The sequence below is a fragment of the Leptodactylus fuscus genome, chromosome 5 (genome assembly GCF_031893055.1).
Source record: "Leptodactylus fuscus isolate aLepFus1 chromosome 5, aLepFus1.hap2, whole genome shotgun sequence".
Classification (NCBI taxonomy): domain Eukaryota; kingdom Metazoa; phylum Chordata; class Amphibia; order Anura; family Leptodactylidae; genus Leptodactylus; species Leptodactylus fuscus.
In genome coordinates, this window is record NC_134269.1 from 6,122,289 (window position 1) to 6,140,644 (window position 18,356).

The following is an 18,356-nucleotide window of genomic DNA, read 5'->3' on the forward strand; positions in this document are numbered from 1 at the left end:
GAGTCTCATCTTCCTCTTCGTTGGTGACTGCTATATGGGGAGGTGGGGGTGGGTGGGGCGGGTGTATTGGGATAAATATAACAGTCCATGGAGTCTCATCTTCCTCTGGTTTGGTGACAGCTGGACACGTATTGGGCAGCGATCTCCACAGTGGCCTCTTCTTCTCCCAGTAGGATGTAGAGTTTCCTCTTCTCGTCTGCAGATATGAAGTCTGGGATGTGGGCAGAGAGTCTTTGGTAGTAGACGGCCCTCATATCTGAGTATTTGGTGCAGTGTAGCAGGAAGTGGGTCTCGTCTTCTAGGACCCCCTGGTCACAGTGCTGGCACAGTCTCTTCTCCCGTGGCTTGTACGTCTGTCTGTATCGCCCCGTCTCTATCTCTAGGTTGTGGGCGCTCAGTCTGTATCGGCTCAGGGTCTGTCTGTGCTTGGGGTGGCGTATTCTCTCCAGGTAGGTGGCCATGGTGTAGTCCCTTTGTAGGGATTGGTACACGGTGAGTTTCTTGGAGTTATTTATTTCGTTTCTCCATTCTTCAATGTACCGCTCTCTGTTTGCCTCTGTGGTCGCCTTTATTTCGGCCTTGGTTATCATCTGTTGGAGTTTTTGGTTTGGTGGTTGGCTGCTGTTTGGTTGTTGAATGTCTGGTTTGCTCAGGTGGCTTAGCCATGCTTGGTGGTGGTAGGAGTCAGGCTTGCTCCCCTGGATGTGTGCCTGGAAAGCTAGCGCCCTCTTCTGTATGGTGAGCCATAGGGGGAGTCTGCCTAGCTCTGCCCTGCAGGCTATGTTGGTGGTGTTGCGATGGACATGTAGCAGGTATTTGCAGAACTCCAGGTGGAAGTTCTCTGTTGGGCTGGAATCCCACCTTGACTGGTCTGGGTAGGTGGCTGGGCCCCAAACCTCACTGCCATAGAGAAGGATCGGGGAGATGACAGCGTCAAATATCTTCATCCAGACCCTCACCGGTGGTTTGAGGTGGTACAGTTGTCTTCTGATGGCGTAGAAGGTTCTGCAGGCTTTTGCTTTCAGGGTTTCTATTGCTGCTTTGAAGCTTCCTGATTGGCTGAGCTCCAGCCCCAGGTAGGTGTAGCTGTTGGTTTTCTCCAGTGTGGAGCCGTTCAGTGTGAATTGTGAGGTGGTGGAGGCTTTATTGTGGCCCTTCTTCTGGAATACCATGACTTTGGTCTTCTTCTGGTTGATGGGTAGGGCCCATGTGGTGCTGAATTTTTCCAGCACTGACAGGCTTTCTTGGAGGTCTTTCTCGGTGGGGGCCAGGAGTAGGAGGTCATCGGCGTATAGCAGGAACTTCACCTCTCGATTGTTCAGGGTGAGGCCTGGGGTTGGTGAGGCCTCCAGGGCTGTAGCCAGTTCATTGATATAGATGTTGAAGAGCGTTGGGCTCAGGCTACAGCCTTGTCTGACCCCTCGGGCCTGTTGGAAGTATGCGGTCCTTTTCCCATTCACCTTCACACTGCACTGGTTTCCGGTGTAGGAGCTCTTGATGACGTCGTACGTTCTTCCTCCTATTCCACTCTCTAGGAGTTTTAGAAGTAGGCCTGGGTGCCATACTGAATCAAACGCCTTCTTAAAGTCCACGAAGCAGGCGAATATCTTGCCTCTTCTGGTGTTGTGGACGTGCGTCTTGATGAGGCTGTGCAGGGTGTAGATATGGTCTGTGGTGCGGTGGTTTGGCATGAACCCTGCTTGGCTCTTGCTGAGGACGCCGTGTTGTGTGAGGAAGGTGAGGATTCTGTTATTGATGATGCTGTTGAACAGTTTCCCTAGCGTGCTGCTGACGCAGATCCCTCTGTAGTTGTTGGGGTCATATTGGTCCCCATTCTTGTAGATGGGGGTTATGAGCCCTTTGTTCCAGTCTTCGGGGAAGTGTCCAGCATTGAGCACGAGGGTGAATAGCTTTGCCAGTGCCGCGTGTATTGCTGGGGAGCTGTATTTGATCATCTCTGGTAGGATGCCGTCAGGGCCACTGGCCTTTTTGCCTTTCAGCACGGCAATTCTTTCCTGTATATCTTTTATGGTGATTGGCGAGTCCAGAGGGTTCTGGAAGTCTTTGATGACTTTCTCCATGTCCCTCAGTTTGGTGATTATCTGTTGCTGTTCTGGAGTTAGTTCTTCTTCTGGGATGTTTTTGTAGAGACCTCTGAAGTAGTTGAGCCAGATATTGCCATTTTGGATGTGGAGAGAGTTTTTCTTGGGCTTTGTGCCCATGTGGTGCCAGGTCTCCCAGAATGAGCTGTCCTGGAGGGAGTCCTCTAGTTGCTCAATTTTGTGGGAGAGGTATCTCTGTTTCTTCTCTCTGAGGGTGCCCTTGTATTGCTTGCATAGATTGCTGTAGGCTTCCCTCACCTCCTTGTTGTTGGGGTCCCTGTGTTTTTGGTTGGAGGCTGTTCTTAGGGTATGGCGTAGTGCTTTGCAGTCGCTGTCGAACCATTTGTGGGACTGTTTGTTGGTTTGTCTTATGGGTTTGGTTCGTTTCAGGCCTGCTAGTTCTGCTGTGGTCTGTAGGATGTACTTGAGATCCTTCACAGCTCTGGTGACTCCCTGTTGGTCTGGCTGATAGTTGTTTGTATGGAAGTAACTTGGTCACTGTATGACCTCATAAGGCTGCTGCAATCTGCAAACTCTGTCACTAGGTCACTGTAGATAGATAATATGTTCTGAATGCCTTGAAAGGTAAGGAGTTGTGGAGTCGTAAGATCTGTTTAGCTAAGACTAATATAATAAGTGTCTCTAGTTAGATATAGTTGATTTTAAAATTGTAAAGAAAAGCAAAATGATTTAGTAGATTCAGTAGCTGGGGTAAGGTCTTCATGGGGTTTGTATTAGCAGAAGCAGATCATCTGCAAAGAAGACATTTAAAAGCTCCTTGGATCCCAATTGAAGGTCTTTAAGGTCCTGACACACCTACACTCTCTAGTGTTCTCCACTCTGGACCCCCTCCAGTTTGCTTACCGGCCGGGCATTGGGGTTGATGATGCTATCATCCACCTTCTTCACAGAGCTCTCTCTTACCTGGAGAAACCCGGGAACACTGTGAGAATAATGTTCTTTGATTTTTTTCAATGTGTTCAACATCATTCAGCCAGGGCTACTGAAGGACAAGCTGGACCTTGTTGGAGTGGACCATCACCTGTCCAACTAGATACTAGACTACCTCACAAACCGACCTCAATATGTGAGAGCCCAGGACTGTGTGTCTGACACTGTGATCTGTAGTATGGGGGCACCACAAGGTACAATTTCTGGAGGCGCTGCACAGAAAGGGTCACAGCAGACTCCACCTGCTCAGAAGGCTGAGAGCCTCCGGAGTCCAGGGGCCATGTCTTTTCAACTCTGTGGTTGCTTCAGCCATCTTTTTCGGTGTAGCCTGCTGGGGGAGCAGTATATCAACCAGAGACAGAAATAGACTTAACAAGCTGATCAGAAGGGCCAGCTCTGTCCTGGGGAGCCCCCTGGACCCAGTACAGGTGGTGGGTGACAGAAGGATACTGTCTGTGGTGACCTCCATGCAGGAGAACAAATCCCACCCCATGTATGGGACCTTGATGGCACTTGGTAGCACTGTAAGTGACCGTCTGCTTCACCCCAAGTGTGAGAAGGAGCTATCGTAGATCCTTCCTCACAACCGCGACCAGGCTACATAATCTACACCAGACCAGTCGAAGATCACTCCGCACATAGAACTAAATGATCCTTAAGATCCTGAAGTTTTTTCTTTCTTCCCTTTCCTTAGCTGCTATGGACTTACTTTCTCAGCATATGTGTTTCTACTTCTGTAATATATTACTGTGTATTATTCTGCATCTGTATTACTAGGTTGCTGTAACAAACTGAAATTTCCCCACTGTGGGACTATTAAAGGATTATCTTATCTCTCATCTTTAGCTTGGAACAATCCTTCAATACCTGAAGTAGGATCTGCACAACCATAAGAAAGATGGTGCCCAAGAAGGGACACCCCTGTGTAATGGTGAAGAGAGCAGATACAAGGCCACTGAACCATATCCCGCTACTTGTGTTACTGTACTTTTTTCTGTGAAAAAATGAAAATTAATTTATTTGGACCAAAACAACCGACTTGAAGATGAAATAAAACTGAACTTGAGAGGGACCAGTGGGACAACTGGTGGGGTGTGGAAGGGATGGATGTGCCGTAATAGGAATGGACAGCTTTATAATGTCATTGATCAGATACTTTAACTTTTCTATTTTATTTCTCTAAAAGTTTCTTTGTTATAAAGTTTTACTTCTTAAAGTATTGTAATCTCTTGACAGCTAATTGTACGACTTTCCGATCCTCAGGACACAAGAGACACGTGAGGTAATGGCAAAAGTTTTGTGCCGAGTTCTTTCCCACATCCATCCCTATCACTGTGTGTATATATATATCATGTAGCCGATCACCTCACACCACATCTCTGCATTCAATCAGTTTATTGGGATTTTATTTTATTTTTTTTTTTTTTTTTTAATAAAGGAAAAGGAGAAAAAAGCTCAAAATATGGAAACATCTGACGTAAGTGCAATACTATTATTATTATTATTATTATTATTATTATTATTATTATTATTATTATTATTATTACTATTATTATTATTATTATATTATTAGGTTCTGTCACCTTCAGTAACATTGTGCAATAAAATTTGTACAAATTTTACACAAATTAAGTATTACAAAGAGATTGCAATATGTGCAGATACAACAAGGCTTGTAGGATTTGAAGGAAAACAGCTACAATAAATGATACTTTTTGCAGATTGGCTTGTTTGTACACAGGAGTTTTCAGGCGGCTTTAAAGGGGTTATCCAGGGTCTAACATTGATGGTCCTTCCTTAGGATCCAACATCACGGACATGAAGAGGATGGAGAGAACAGCTGATTGTATTTGATAACCAATTGATCCTTCCTCACTTTTCCTTTATTTGGACGTAACTTTTCCATCGTGCCCATACCACTGTCTTGTTTTTTGTTTTGTTTTTATTGTCAGAAACACTTTTTCCCTTCCTTATTCACTATTACTTGTAGTCCACTAGTCAGTGGTCGGTCTGTATAAGAAGCCCAGTCACCTTATGAGGTGTGGGGGTTTGTAGGTCTCAGTTTTGCTTTTTTGTAAATATTTTGTTGGTAAAAATAATGAAGATTGATTCAATTGTTATATTTTTGTTGCAAAAAAAAGTGAAATGGAAACCTACCAAATCCTATCAGGTCTGGGTTCCCATTTGAGAGCTCATGTGCAGGTTCAGTCGGTATGTACAGGGGATAGTAATATGATTTATTTTAGATTGTAAATCTCTAACACTACCATACAAGGTGACGTCAGAAAGGCTTAAAGCTATTCCGACGTGGGTTTAGCTAAAAACTGTCATTCTAGAATCCTTTTAAGCAGGATGGAGAGGTTTGCATGTAGGATGGTATTTTTCAAAAATTTTCCAAATAATGTCTAAAAATTCTTAGATATAATTATTAGAGATGAGTGAGTAGTACTCGATTGAGTAGGTATTCGATTGAACACTACGGTATTCGAAATACTCGTACTCGATCGAGTACCACTCGCTGTTCGAATGGAAAAGTTTGATGCAGAATCAGCGTTGATTGGCCGAATGCTATACAGTCGGCCAATCAACGCTGGTTCTTCTCCTACCTTTAGAAGTCTTCTCTGTGCAGCGTCTCAGTGGCATCTTCCGGCTCTGAATTCACTCTGCCAGGTATCGGACCTGGGCAGAGCCGACTGCGCATGCCCACTTGTAGTGCGGGCATACGCAGTCAGCTCTGCCCAGGCTCGATGCCTGGCAGAGTAAATTCAGAGCTGGAAGACGCAGCGGGGAAGCTGCACGGAGAAGACTTCTCAGAGGATCCAGCCTGACCCTCACTTGTGGACTTGGTAAGTATAATTTGATCGAATGTTGCCTACCCCCTGAAACGAGCATTTTCCCCCCATAGACTATAATAGGGTTCGATATTCGATTCGAGTAGTCGAATATTGAGGGGCTACTCGAAACGAATATTGAACCTCGGACATTTTACTGTTCGCTCATCTCTAATAATTATTTTTGTACAATTTAAGTAAAAATCATTAGAAAGAAAGCACTGGCCGATCTATGGAAGGCAGAATTAACCTACTTAAGAACAAGCTGCTGCTACATTTTGTAATTTTTTTTTAGAATTCTCACACTGAAATTCCTAAGAAGTATTTTCACAATTTTCACAAACTCACACTTGATACTATGGGTAGGTTCTCTCCCTAAACTAAATTTGGAAATTCTAATAATGGCAGACAGAAAGGGCCGCCACTCTCAAGTCTTTATAATTTCTATGTGACCAGTCAAATAGTCTACTGAAACAGGTACCTATCTGCCTGAGATTATACTGCATGGTAATTTTGTAATGCAAAGTGGCAATCCTTGATCACAGCCTGCTAAAATTTTTGCTGAAGGAATCTGCTTTCACCTAGAAAAACGCTCTGAAACCATAATATATCCGTATATCACTGTTGGCCAACTCTGTAAAGGATGCTGTTGGCCACCTCATGGTCTAACATGGCTTAACCCCCGGATTCCTCACTTTAAAAGTCTACTGAACAATCTGATTAAAGAGAGTAAGTTTTTGCATCACTAATGGCTTGGGGTTCTCAGGTTCAAGAAGGAACATTTAGGTATCAAGGAATGACATATTTTTTTGTATTAGTAGTTGACCTTCATGTGGCCATGTATACCTTGCATAGAATTCCATAGCATTTTGGTAAAAAAAAATAATATATATTTTTTTTTAATTATACTCATCCTAGTAGGTCAACTGGGTCTGATTGGACTTATGAGGTTAATAAGATGCCTGTCCTTACAAATTCAATAAGATCTAGGGGCACTGGTTATCTGACCATGCTGGGAGATCTGGACCACCAGACTCTTAGATTGCACATTTGCCGTGTTACATATGATCTTTTGCAGCAGAGATCAGTCTTCAAGAGGGTTGTCCTCCCTGACCCTCTACAAATTTTGTTTGTTTTTCCCCAAAAAATGTTTGTTATGCATTAAATATAGTATGATTCATGTCATCAATGTCACTATGTATTACAGATGTGAGTCTCTGTATTTATAAGGTTACTACTTGTATCCACTGTACATTTTTTTAACCAGCTGGTCATGTATGATACACTGACATGTCTTTGTGCGTTTTAAATTTTTTTTTACAGTTAGGCAGAACCTTAAGGTGTAACTTTAATTTTCAAATCCAATGTAAAATCTGTAATCGGCCCCCACTTGTCATGGGTTATCTATAACAATAGTGTCTTCTTATGTTCCAGAGAGGCCGATGTGTCCGCGCAGGCTTCTGTGCCCGGTATCAATTGCTACCTTCGAACGCCCTATAAGCTACACCCCTGGCTTGGCCTATAATGTAATTTTTGTGGTGACTCCTCAGTCTCCAGGAGTGGGGTTCCACTTTTAAGAGACCTCAGAGTTTAGTAATATCTCACGGGTGACCAAGCCCCAAATGTTTCTGTAGAATCTGGCTGTAATCTTCAATAATACAACATGTCTTGATGTAACACAAAGTCTAGTTAAGTTTTTCACACTTTTTTATTCTTCTTGCAGACAAACCAGACTTTGGTCACAGAGATTTTTCTCTTAGGATTTCAAGGCAGTGAACTTTTAAGAACATCACTTTCTATTCTATTTCTTGTTGTTTATGGTGCAACGATATGGGGGAATCTTCTGATAATATTATTGGTGTCCACCAGCAAGATCCTCCACACGCCAATGTACTTCTTCATCTCACAATTGTCCATCTGTGACATCTTGGTAACCACAGATATTGTCCCCAACATGCTCCACGTCCTCCTGAATAATGGGGCGGCCATTACTTTTCCTTATTGTATTTTTCAGTTTTATTTCCTCTGTGCCTTAGAAACATCTGAGTGTTTCCTCCTCATGGTGATGTCTTATGACCGATATGTGGCCATCTGTAATCCTCTCCGTTACACGACTATCATGAAGAATGAATTGTGTGTTAGATCAGCCGCGTTGTGTTGCTTGGGGGGTTCTTTATTTTCATTCATTATCACTATAACACCAGCCAAGATACATTTTTGTGGACACAATATCATTGACCATTTGTTCTGTGATCTTTTCCCCTTACTAGAACTTTCCTGTTCAGATCTCTTTATGGTTCACGTGGAGATGTATATTATGAGCGCTCCAATTATAATAGTCCCAACCACCATCATTGTAGTGTCTTATACTTCTATTGTTCGGGCAGTCTTAAGGATCCCATCCAGTACTGGTAGACGGAAAGCCTTCTCCACCTGTAGCTCCCACCTCATTGTGGTCTCCATATTCTACTGGTCTCTGTTCAGCGTTTATGTTGTCCCAACTAAAGGACAATCATCGACCATGAGTAAGATCCTCTCCCTGCTATATACTGTGTTTACCCCACTGATCAACCCCATTATATATAGTCTGAGGAATAAGGATATTAAGAAAGCTGTACAGGGAAAGCTTCATATAATTTTGTAAATATTGCTTTACAAAATTTACTGAGATGTAGCAAAGCTGAGTGTGCGCTGAGCTCTGCTACACCAGAGATGCATCTGTTAAGGTTAAGGTTTAGTCCCTGCTGACACGCCTTCCTCACAGCCTCTCCTTGCTTACTACAGCCTATGGAGCCGACGCCACGGTCTATGTCATAGACATGACTTTCCGTCCTACTGCACATGTGCTACAGCCTTTCCCTGATAGGCTGAGTTGCCTTCTTATACTTGCATGCTGACTGTGTGCACGCGCACTTTTTCACCCGGCGTCATTGCCATTGCTCATAGCGCATATTCCTACTGATTCCAATACTTTTACCTATCACACAGTGGACTCTGTATGGAAACAGACAGAGGTAAGTCCTCTTTCAATGAGCATACATCCCCCATTTCATTATTATATACCGTGATTCACACTCTATATACACAGTATATACCATGTTATGGTGTGGTGCTTATCGGCACAACACGTTTGTTCATACAAACCACATGTATATAGGTGTATTACACCATATTAGGGCTCATTAGCAGCTTGTTACATTATACATACTTACCATGTGATACCACCAAAACTTTAGCCATCCATGTAAGTTTACAATGAGATTGGCCATTGGTTGTTCATTGCCCGCAGTTCATGCTGATTCTTACCGCTTTACATGGAGATATCCCTCTTCTGTCTATTGCTTCAAACATCAAGGTATACTTTGACTTTCATTTTCTACTTGATCCCAATTTTTGTGGAGCGCCTATTTTTATTGAGCACCAGTTTAAACCTTACCCTTACTACAGATCTATTCCTGTGCATTCCTGTTTTGTTCTCCCTTTTGTTGTTTTTGCTAATCCTTTATGTATCTGACGTATAATTCGTTTGGAATTCTCCAAATTCTCCAATTCTCCCTTTATTAAGTTTGGCTTTTCTTTATTATAATTTGGCTTGTTTTGGGCACTTCATGGATTATTGATTTTATTTGTTTTGTTGCTGTAGAGTCTGAAGAAGGTATTGTTATACCAAAAAACACTTAACTCTACTTCTATCATCACTGCTTGAATAAACATATATGACATTTCCCAGCACTCCAAGTGTGACGTTCTTTCTTCCAAGAATATTAAGGGTTGGGACGCTACGTCTACAGAACAAGAATCTCCGACTGCATCCCTCTATACCTTTGCACACAATTCCACACACCAGAGGATTAGATACGCGTGTCTGCACATAGTTGGACACGCCAGAGGATTAGATACGCGTGTCTGCACACAGTACCACACATGGGAGAATTAGATATGTGCGTCTGCACACAGTACCACATGCTGAAGAATTAGATACGCACGTCTGCACACAGTTCTGCACACCAGAGGATTAGATATACGTGTCTGCACACAGTACCACATGCCGTAGGATTGTTTATTACAGCAAAAGGCGCTGTGCGTTTCGGGCATCTTCCCTCTTTCAAGTGCAAATAATTACCGGCTGTGACCGCCTCCTCACTGCCTTAGCCAGTAAAAGCAAAAAAGTTTGTAGCCAATATTTCAAGTGGATATCTTGGTAGTAGGTAAAAGACCTCAAGAAAGTAATAAAGCATGACTTGATTTCCTAAAAGAAAGATCATGAGAGAAAATAGGGACCATTAGAAAAGGATAAGCAAGAGGAGACAACCCTGTCTAGTCCCATTAGTAATGGTGAAGAGGTAGAAGGGCATTGACCCATATCCTATCACTAGAGTTACCATATAAAGACATTTTTGTTTTCAAGAATTATAAATTAATCTATTTGGACCAAAACAAACCCCTTGAACCTTAAAGGGGTATTCCCAACTCGCCTGTTCACCAACTTGCAGGCTGTATGCTTGTTATGGTCAGCAGGGTTTATTAAAAAAAAACTAATAAATAGAGATGAGCGAGTAGTTAAATATTCGATATTCGATATTCGTTTCGAGTAGCCCCGCAATATTCAACTACTCGAATCGAATATTGAACCCTATTATAGTCTATGGGGGAAAATGCTCGTTTCAGGGGAAGGCAACATTCGATCAAATTGAACTTACCAAGTCCACGAGGGAGGGTCGGGCTGGATTCTCCGAGAAGTCCTCTCCGTGCAGCGTCCCCGCGGCGTCTTCTGGCTCTGAATTCACTCTGCCAGGCATCGGGCCTGGGCAGAGCCGACTGCGCATGCCCGCACTACAAGAAAATGGCCACTTACAGTCAAAGCAACCATTTTCTTGTAGTGCGGACATGCGCAGTCGGCTCTGCCCAGGCCCGATACCTGGCAGAGGGAATTCAGAGCTGGAAGACGCCGCGGGGACGCTGTGCGGAGAAGACTTCTAAAGGTAGGAGAAGAACCAGTGTTGATTGGCCGACTGTATAGCATTCAGCCAATCAACGCTGGTTCTGTATCAAATTTTTCCATTCGAATAGCGAGTGGTACTTGATCGAGTACGAGTATTTTGAATACTGTAGTATTCGATTGAATACCTACTTGATCAAGTACTACTCGCTCATCTCTACTAATTAACAAAAAACCCTGCAGAGCCCTACTGGTCTCTGAACTGCAGAAACACCCTGGTGTGAACATGGTCTAGCAGTTAATGTCACCGACAGATAAGTACACTAACCGGGTGCGCTCTGTTTAAATCACAGAGTAAACCTGAGCAGATCAGAGCAGCCACTACTACAAACAAGACTGTCCAGCCAGAACTCCAGGACTAGACAGAGACCAACTAACCAGTGTGTGCCACCCAACCCACAAGGCAGCTTACAGCCAAACCAATTATTAGTGTGAATACTGACTTAGGGCTAAAACTAGTTAAGGCCAACGGATATTATACAGGCTGAAACACACACACACATTCTGAGATTTGATCTTACAGTGCCAGGCGTCCAGACCAGCCCCCTTAAATGGGGAAGGGGTGGTCACAACCAAACAGTCCAGCTGCCCACACCAAACTAACATTGGTCGACACCCCAGTCAGTCAGACAGTCGATCACGCCCAGCTGCTGCAAAGAGAATTAACCCTATGACTGCTGAACTGCGCAATGGAACAGGCTACAACTTTGGTGTTATGGCCGCACCTGCTGCACAGTCCTAACAATGCTCTGTTCACTTCCTGGCTTTCTCAGTAAATTGGTGGGTAGGGTTTCACTTGCTGTCTCCCAGACAAAGCCAGCTCTGCTTTCTCTCTATAGCAGTACATGTTTGCAGTCAGAAATGAGGGATGGTTATAAATGAATTAGCACAGTATCACTGGAAAATGCACAATGTGAAGCTGATGTAGCAGCGCAGGATTTGATAAATGATGAGAATCCCAAATTTACATGTTACAGGACCACAATTTAGCTTGAAATAAACTGACTTTTAGGTCTGTGTTTAATGGACTCCCTATCTCAGTGCTTATCAGCAAAATTCCATTAGCCAACTGATAACTGGAAGAGCTGGAGATAAACAGCTCAGAAATACAAGCACAGAGCACTCAGCTCCCCCTCCTCTCCTGAGAGCAAAGAGCTACATCACGTATCCTGGGCAGAGAGATAAGATCATCCCCAGGTCTGTGGTTATGGAAACTCAGTGTAAACAATGAAGTGAATAATCTCAGATAGCAGCCAAACAAAGCAGTTTTGCTGAAGTAATGTATTTAGGAAAAGTCTTAAATCCACATAAGCTATCAGTATAGATAGGATCCTTGAGATTGGACAACCCCTTTAACTATAACTAAACTTGAGAAGATTGCCCAGACCTAGTGGACAGATGGTAGTTCTGAAGTATGGAAGGGATGGATGGCTTTATAATGTCATTGATCACATACTTTAACTTTTCTTTTTTTTCTAAAAGTTTCTATGTTATAAAGTTTTACTTCTTAATAATAAAGAACTATTGTGATCCCTTGACATTTAATTGTTAGACTTTCTGCTAATCAAAGCACCGGAGACACAAGAGGTAATGGCAGAAGTGTAGTATAGCGTCATTCAAACATCCAATCCCATCACTGAGTGACTCACCGGCCACTTTATTAGGTACACATGTCCAACTGCTCGTTAATACTTAATTTCTAATCAGCCAATCACATGGTGGCAACTCAGTGCATTTAGGCATGTAGACATGGTCAAGACAATCTCCTGCAGTTCAAACCGAGCATCAGTATGGGGGGGAAGAAAGGTGATTTGAGTGCCTTTGAACGTGGCATGGTTGTTGGTGCCAGAAGGGCTGGTCTGAGTATTTCAGAAACTGCTGATCTACTGGGATTTTCACGCACAACCATCTCTAGGGTTTACAGAGAATGGTCCGAAAAAGAAAAAACATCCAGTGAGCGGATTTTAATATTTGATATTTAATATTTGACCAGTCCATTAGTCTTCTCACTTTGGTGACTATCTGCCTTAGATTACACCACATAGTAATTTTGGAGTACACAGTGGTCGGCCTTGATCAGAACCTGCTGGAATTTCTGCTGACTCTGGAAAAACCCTCTCAAACCAATCCAATGTTAGTCAGGTCAGAAATATAGTATATCACTGTTGCCCATCTCTGGAGAAGACTCATCACATGTTCTACCATGGCTCAACCCCAGGACTCCTCGCTTTTGAAGTCTCTCCTTTTCCAATTTTTTTTCTATTATGAATCAAATGTTATTAAATGCATGTCATGAATGTCGCCATGTACTATAGGTGCCCCAGACTGTGAGTCTCGGTATTATACTGTTACTATATGTCCCCTCTCACACAGTCACTTATTCTTTGTATATTGCTGCTCATGTACGCTACACTTTGATGATCACAGTAAGGCTGGACCAAGAGGTGTTACTTGAAGTTCCTGAGCTCCAAAGTAAAATCTGTAATTGGTCCCCACTGACCATGGGTTACCTATCACAATGGCGCCGTCTTATGTTATAGAGAAGTCTTTGGCTCCCCTTAGGCTCCTGGGTGCCGTATCGATTGCTACCACTGAACAACATATAAGCTGCAACCCCGGCTGGACCGTTACTGCAATGATGAGAGCAAAGAGTGCTGGACCACCACAAAGTACCAAAAGATTGAGAAGTGTCATCTTACCTTTTATATCAATAAACATTCCCCCCCAAAAAATGACCTCAGAGAGTAATAATCAGTTTCCAAGAGTGGGATTAAATCAAGAATGATGCTACCTGCTGGGGAAGGGAGAACTGATAGGGTAAGTTCACACGGGGTATTTTGGTCAGGATTTTGAGGCCGTATCTGGCTCAAAATCCTGGCCAAAAAGACGTCTCCTATGGAAATCAATGGGAGACGGTCCGTTGTATTTACTAGGAGCCGTTTGTTCGGGGCTCCCGGAAAAAAGAAGCAACATGTTCATTCTTTTAGGCGGATTCGCTTCTTGACATCTGCCTGAAGACACTTCCCTCCCAACTAGGCCCATTCATTGGGACTAATCTGGAATGGAGTGCCCGACTGGATGCCAGTGCACTGCACCGGCACAGTCACAGCTACCCTCAGGTTCGGGACCAAAAACCCCATGTGACAGACACAAAAGTGAGCCAGGATACTACAAGGCGGAGATATAAAATCGCAGGGGGTAAAGGATAGTGCAGCTGAAAGAGATAAGATAAGGTTGATACACAGGCAAGAGATAGAGATTACATCTGAGGTGAAGATGAGGTGATACCATTGGAGGTTGTAAAGCATGGGAGATGGAAGGGTTAATACTTGGGAGGTAATAGGCCTGGGGAGGGAAGGTACAGATGAGTCCGCAGTCAATTCATCATAAATCCAGGTAAAGACGAAATCCAGGACAATGCTACTCAGCGCCATGTCCTCTTCTCAGGAGGTGACATCAGACCAGATTGGTTGGCCACACATAGACACAAATAGCACAGCTTAAAACCATGTTGTGTTGAGAAAATCTGCTCGCATTTGAACTGAACATGTCTAGCCAAGAGGTTGGCAGATCATATATATATATATATATATATATATATATATATATATATATACACTCACCGGCCACTTTATTAGGTACACCTGTCCAACTGCTCATTAACACTTAATTTCTAATCAGCCAATCACATGGCGGCAACTCAGTGCATTTAGGCATGTAGACATGGTCAAGACAATCTCCTGCAGTTCAAACCGAGCATCAGTATGGGGAAGAAAGGTGATTTGAGTGCCTTTGAACGTGGCATGGTTGTTGGTGCCAGAAGGGCTGGTCTGAGTATTTCAGAAACTGCTGATCTACTGGGATTTTCACGCACAACCATCTCTAGGGTTTACAGAGAATGGTCCGAAAAAGAAAAAACATCCAGTGAGCGGCAGTTCTGTGGGCGGAAATGCGTTGTTGATGCCAGAGGTCAGAGGAGAATGGCCAGACTGGTTCGAGCTGATAGAAAGGCAACAGTGACTCAAATAGCCACCCGTTACAACCAAGGTAGCCAGAAGAGCATCTCTGAACGCCGCACAGTACGTCCAACTTTGAGGCTACAGATGGGCTACAGCAGCAGAAGACCACACCGGGTGCCACTCCTTTCAGCTAAGAACAGGAAACTGAGGCTACAATTTGCACAAGCTCATCGAAATTGGACAATTGAAGATTGGAAAAACGTTGCCTGGTCTGATGAGTCTCGATTTCTGCTGCGACATTCGGATGGTAGGGTCAGAATTTGGCGTCAACAACATGAAAGCATGGATCCATCCTGCCTTGTATCGGTAACGGTTCAGGCTGGTGGTGGTGGTGTCATGGTGTGGGGAATATTTTCTTGGCACTCTTTGGGCCCCTTGGTACCAATTGAGCATCGTTGCAACGCCAAAGCCTACCTGAGTATTGTTGCTGACCATGTCCATCCCTTTATGACCACAATGTACCCAACATCTGATGGCTACTTTCAGCAGGATAATGCAATGCCATGTCATAAAGCTGGAATCATCTCAGACTGGTTTCTTGAACATGACAATGAGTTCACTGTCCTCCAATGGCCTCCACAGTCACCAGATCTCAATCCAATAGAGGAGCATCTTTGGGATGTGGTGGAACGGGAGATTCGCATCATGGATGTGCAGCCGACAAATCTGCGACTGCAACTGTGTGATGCCATCATGTCAATATGGACCAAAATCTCTGAGGAATGCTTCCAGCACCTTGTTGTATCTATGCCACGAAGAATTGAGGCAGTTCTGAAGGCAAAAGGGGGTCCAACCCGTCACTAGCATGGTGTACCTAATAAAGTGGCCGGTGAGTGTATGTGATGATATAATACCCGGGGTAAGATGAAACCTTTCAGAAAAAGGGTGATAAAAGTATTTTGAAAGGTAAAAACACCTTTTAATTTTTCCTTTGATGGATAGAGATGGGCAAAAACAAGAAGATTTGGTTTGACCTTGGGGTGCCTGACGTCAGCTAAAGTCCATAAAAGGCCTGAATAATGGGGACCACTGGACGTCCAGGAGAGGTGAGGGAAGGTGAGTGTAACTCTTTGTTAGTTTACTCACCAAACCTGGGCAACCATTCACTATACTTTGGGGTCTTAAGAGACCTCAGAGTATGATAGTGTTTTGTGGGTGACAAACCCCAGTGTTGAATCTGGTTCTAATCAAATTGGTTTGCTCATCACAAGTTGTTGCGGACACTTACATAATCCTACACATGGTGCCATCTACCCCCAAAACCCCCATACTGGTGTCATCAGTACCAATTTAATCATGAGTAATATGACAAGACTTGATGTAATACAAAGTCTAGTTAAGTTTTGTCACACTTTTTTCTTATTCTTTTTGCAGACAAATCGGACTTTGGTCACCAAAATTTTTCTCTTAGGATTTCAAGGCAGTGGACTTCTAAGAATAACATTTTCTATTCTAGTTCTTGTGGCTTTTGGTGCAACAATATTGGGGAACCTCCTGATAATATTATTGGTGTCCACCAGTAAGAACCTCCACACCCCAATGTACTTCTTCATCTCACAACTCTCCATCAGTGACATCTTGTTGACCACAGATATTGTCCCCGACCTGCTCCACATCCTCCTGAATAATGGGGCGGCCATTACTTTTGCTTATTGTCTTACTCAGTGGTATTTCCTCTGTGCCTTAGAAACATTTGAGTGTTTCCTTCTTACAGTGATGACTTACGACAGATATGTGGCCATCTGTAATCCTCTACGTTACACCTCTATCATGACAAATGGATTTTGTGTCCAATCGGTCGCGATGTGTTGGGTTGGGGCTACTTTATTTTCATTCATTGTCACCATGACACCAGCAAAGCTAAATTTGTGTGGACCCAATATCATTGACCATTTGTTCTGTGATCTTGTCCCTTTACTAGAACTTTCCTGTTCGGATCCTTTTATTGTTCACTTGGAGATTTATACGTTGGGCGTTCCAATTGTAATAATCCCATCCACCATCATTGTAGTGTCTTATACTTCTATTGTTCGGGCAGTCTTAAGGATCCCATCCAGTACTGGTAGACAGAAAGCCTTCTCCACCTGTAGCTCCCACCTCATTGTGGTCTCCATATTCTACTGGACCATATTCAGTGTTTATATTCTCCCAAGCAAAGCCCTAAGCCTTTCTATGAGTAAGATCCTCTCCCTGCTATATACTGTGCTGACCCCTCTGATTAATCCTATTATATACAGTCTGAGGAATAAAGATATTAACCGGTTAAGGACCGCTGGCCGTAAATTTACGGCCAGCAGTCCTGGTCTCTAAGACCAGCCGATAGTAAATTTACGGCCGGTCTTCAGAGACTCACTAGGCAGGGGGTGGGGCGGGGGGAGGGCAGGGGTTAGGTGTTACTAACACCTAACCACCCCCTCAACAACGTTCAGTCGGACTCAGTTCCGACTGAACGTTTTAACCCTTTCGATCGTGCCGTGAAACATCACGGCGCGATCGAAAGGGATCCGCCGCAAATTGAAGCTGATCGGCACCCCCCGCGGCGAGATCGGGGGGTGCCGATGTCAGTAGAAGGTAGTCTGGGGTCTGGCCAGTGACCCCAGACTACCGGAGCTCCACATACCTGGTTGATCCTGCCGACCGATGGAGGAAGTGAGCGATGCAGCTCACTTCCTCTGTAGCTTACAGGACACGAGCAGGCTTGTGTCCTGCTCGTGTCCTGTCTGCTATTGTGCAGATTCAGTTGATGCTTTCATGAAAGCATCAACTGATTGAAGTGTCCTAAATGGACACATGAAAAAGTTAAAAAAAAAAAAGTTAAAAAAAAATAAAGTGTATGAAAAAAGTAATAAAGTTATAAAGCCCAAAAATCCCTTTTTCTCTATACAAAATGAATTATATAAAAAAAGTACTAAAAATTAATAAAAACAATGCATATTTGGTATCGCCGCGTCCGTAACAACCTGTACAATAAAACTGAAATAATATTTAATGTATACGGTGTACAGCTGAAAAAAAAAACGGAAAAAACCCGCCAGAAGTAATGATTTTTCACCATATCACCTTACAAAATATGCTATAAAAAGTGATCAAAAAATCATATGCACCCCACAACAGTACCAATAAAAAGCGCAGGTTGTCCCGCAAAAAATAAGCCCTCAACCAACACTGTCAACCGAAAAATAAAAATGTTACGCCTCTCAGAAGATGGCGATGCAAAAATCACTGATTTATGTCCCCAAATGTGTTTTTCCTCTGCAGAATTAGTATCGCATAAAAAAATACTATAAATGAGGTATCGCCGTAACCGTACCGACCCGCAGAATAAAGGCTACATGTTACTTATACTGTACGCTGCATGGTGCAAAATTTAAAGGGTACAACTCAATGCCAGGATTGATTTTTTTTTTTTTTTTTTTTTTTAAATCCAGCAAGAAAGAGTTAATAAAATGTATTC

At 43.3% G+C, this 18,356-nt stretch overlaps 1 long non-coding RNA gene across 1 annotated transcript in view; it reads left to right on the plus strand.

Annotated features, from left to right (window-relative positions):
* LOC142202337 (uncharacterized) overlaps window positions 1-18,356 on the plus strand; it is a 652,408-nt gene that overhangs the window by 23,419 nt on the left and 610,633 nt on the right. The gene's annotated exons all lie outside the window — the stretch shown is intronic.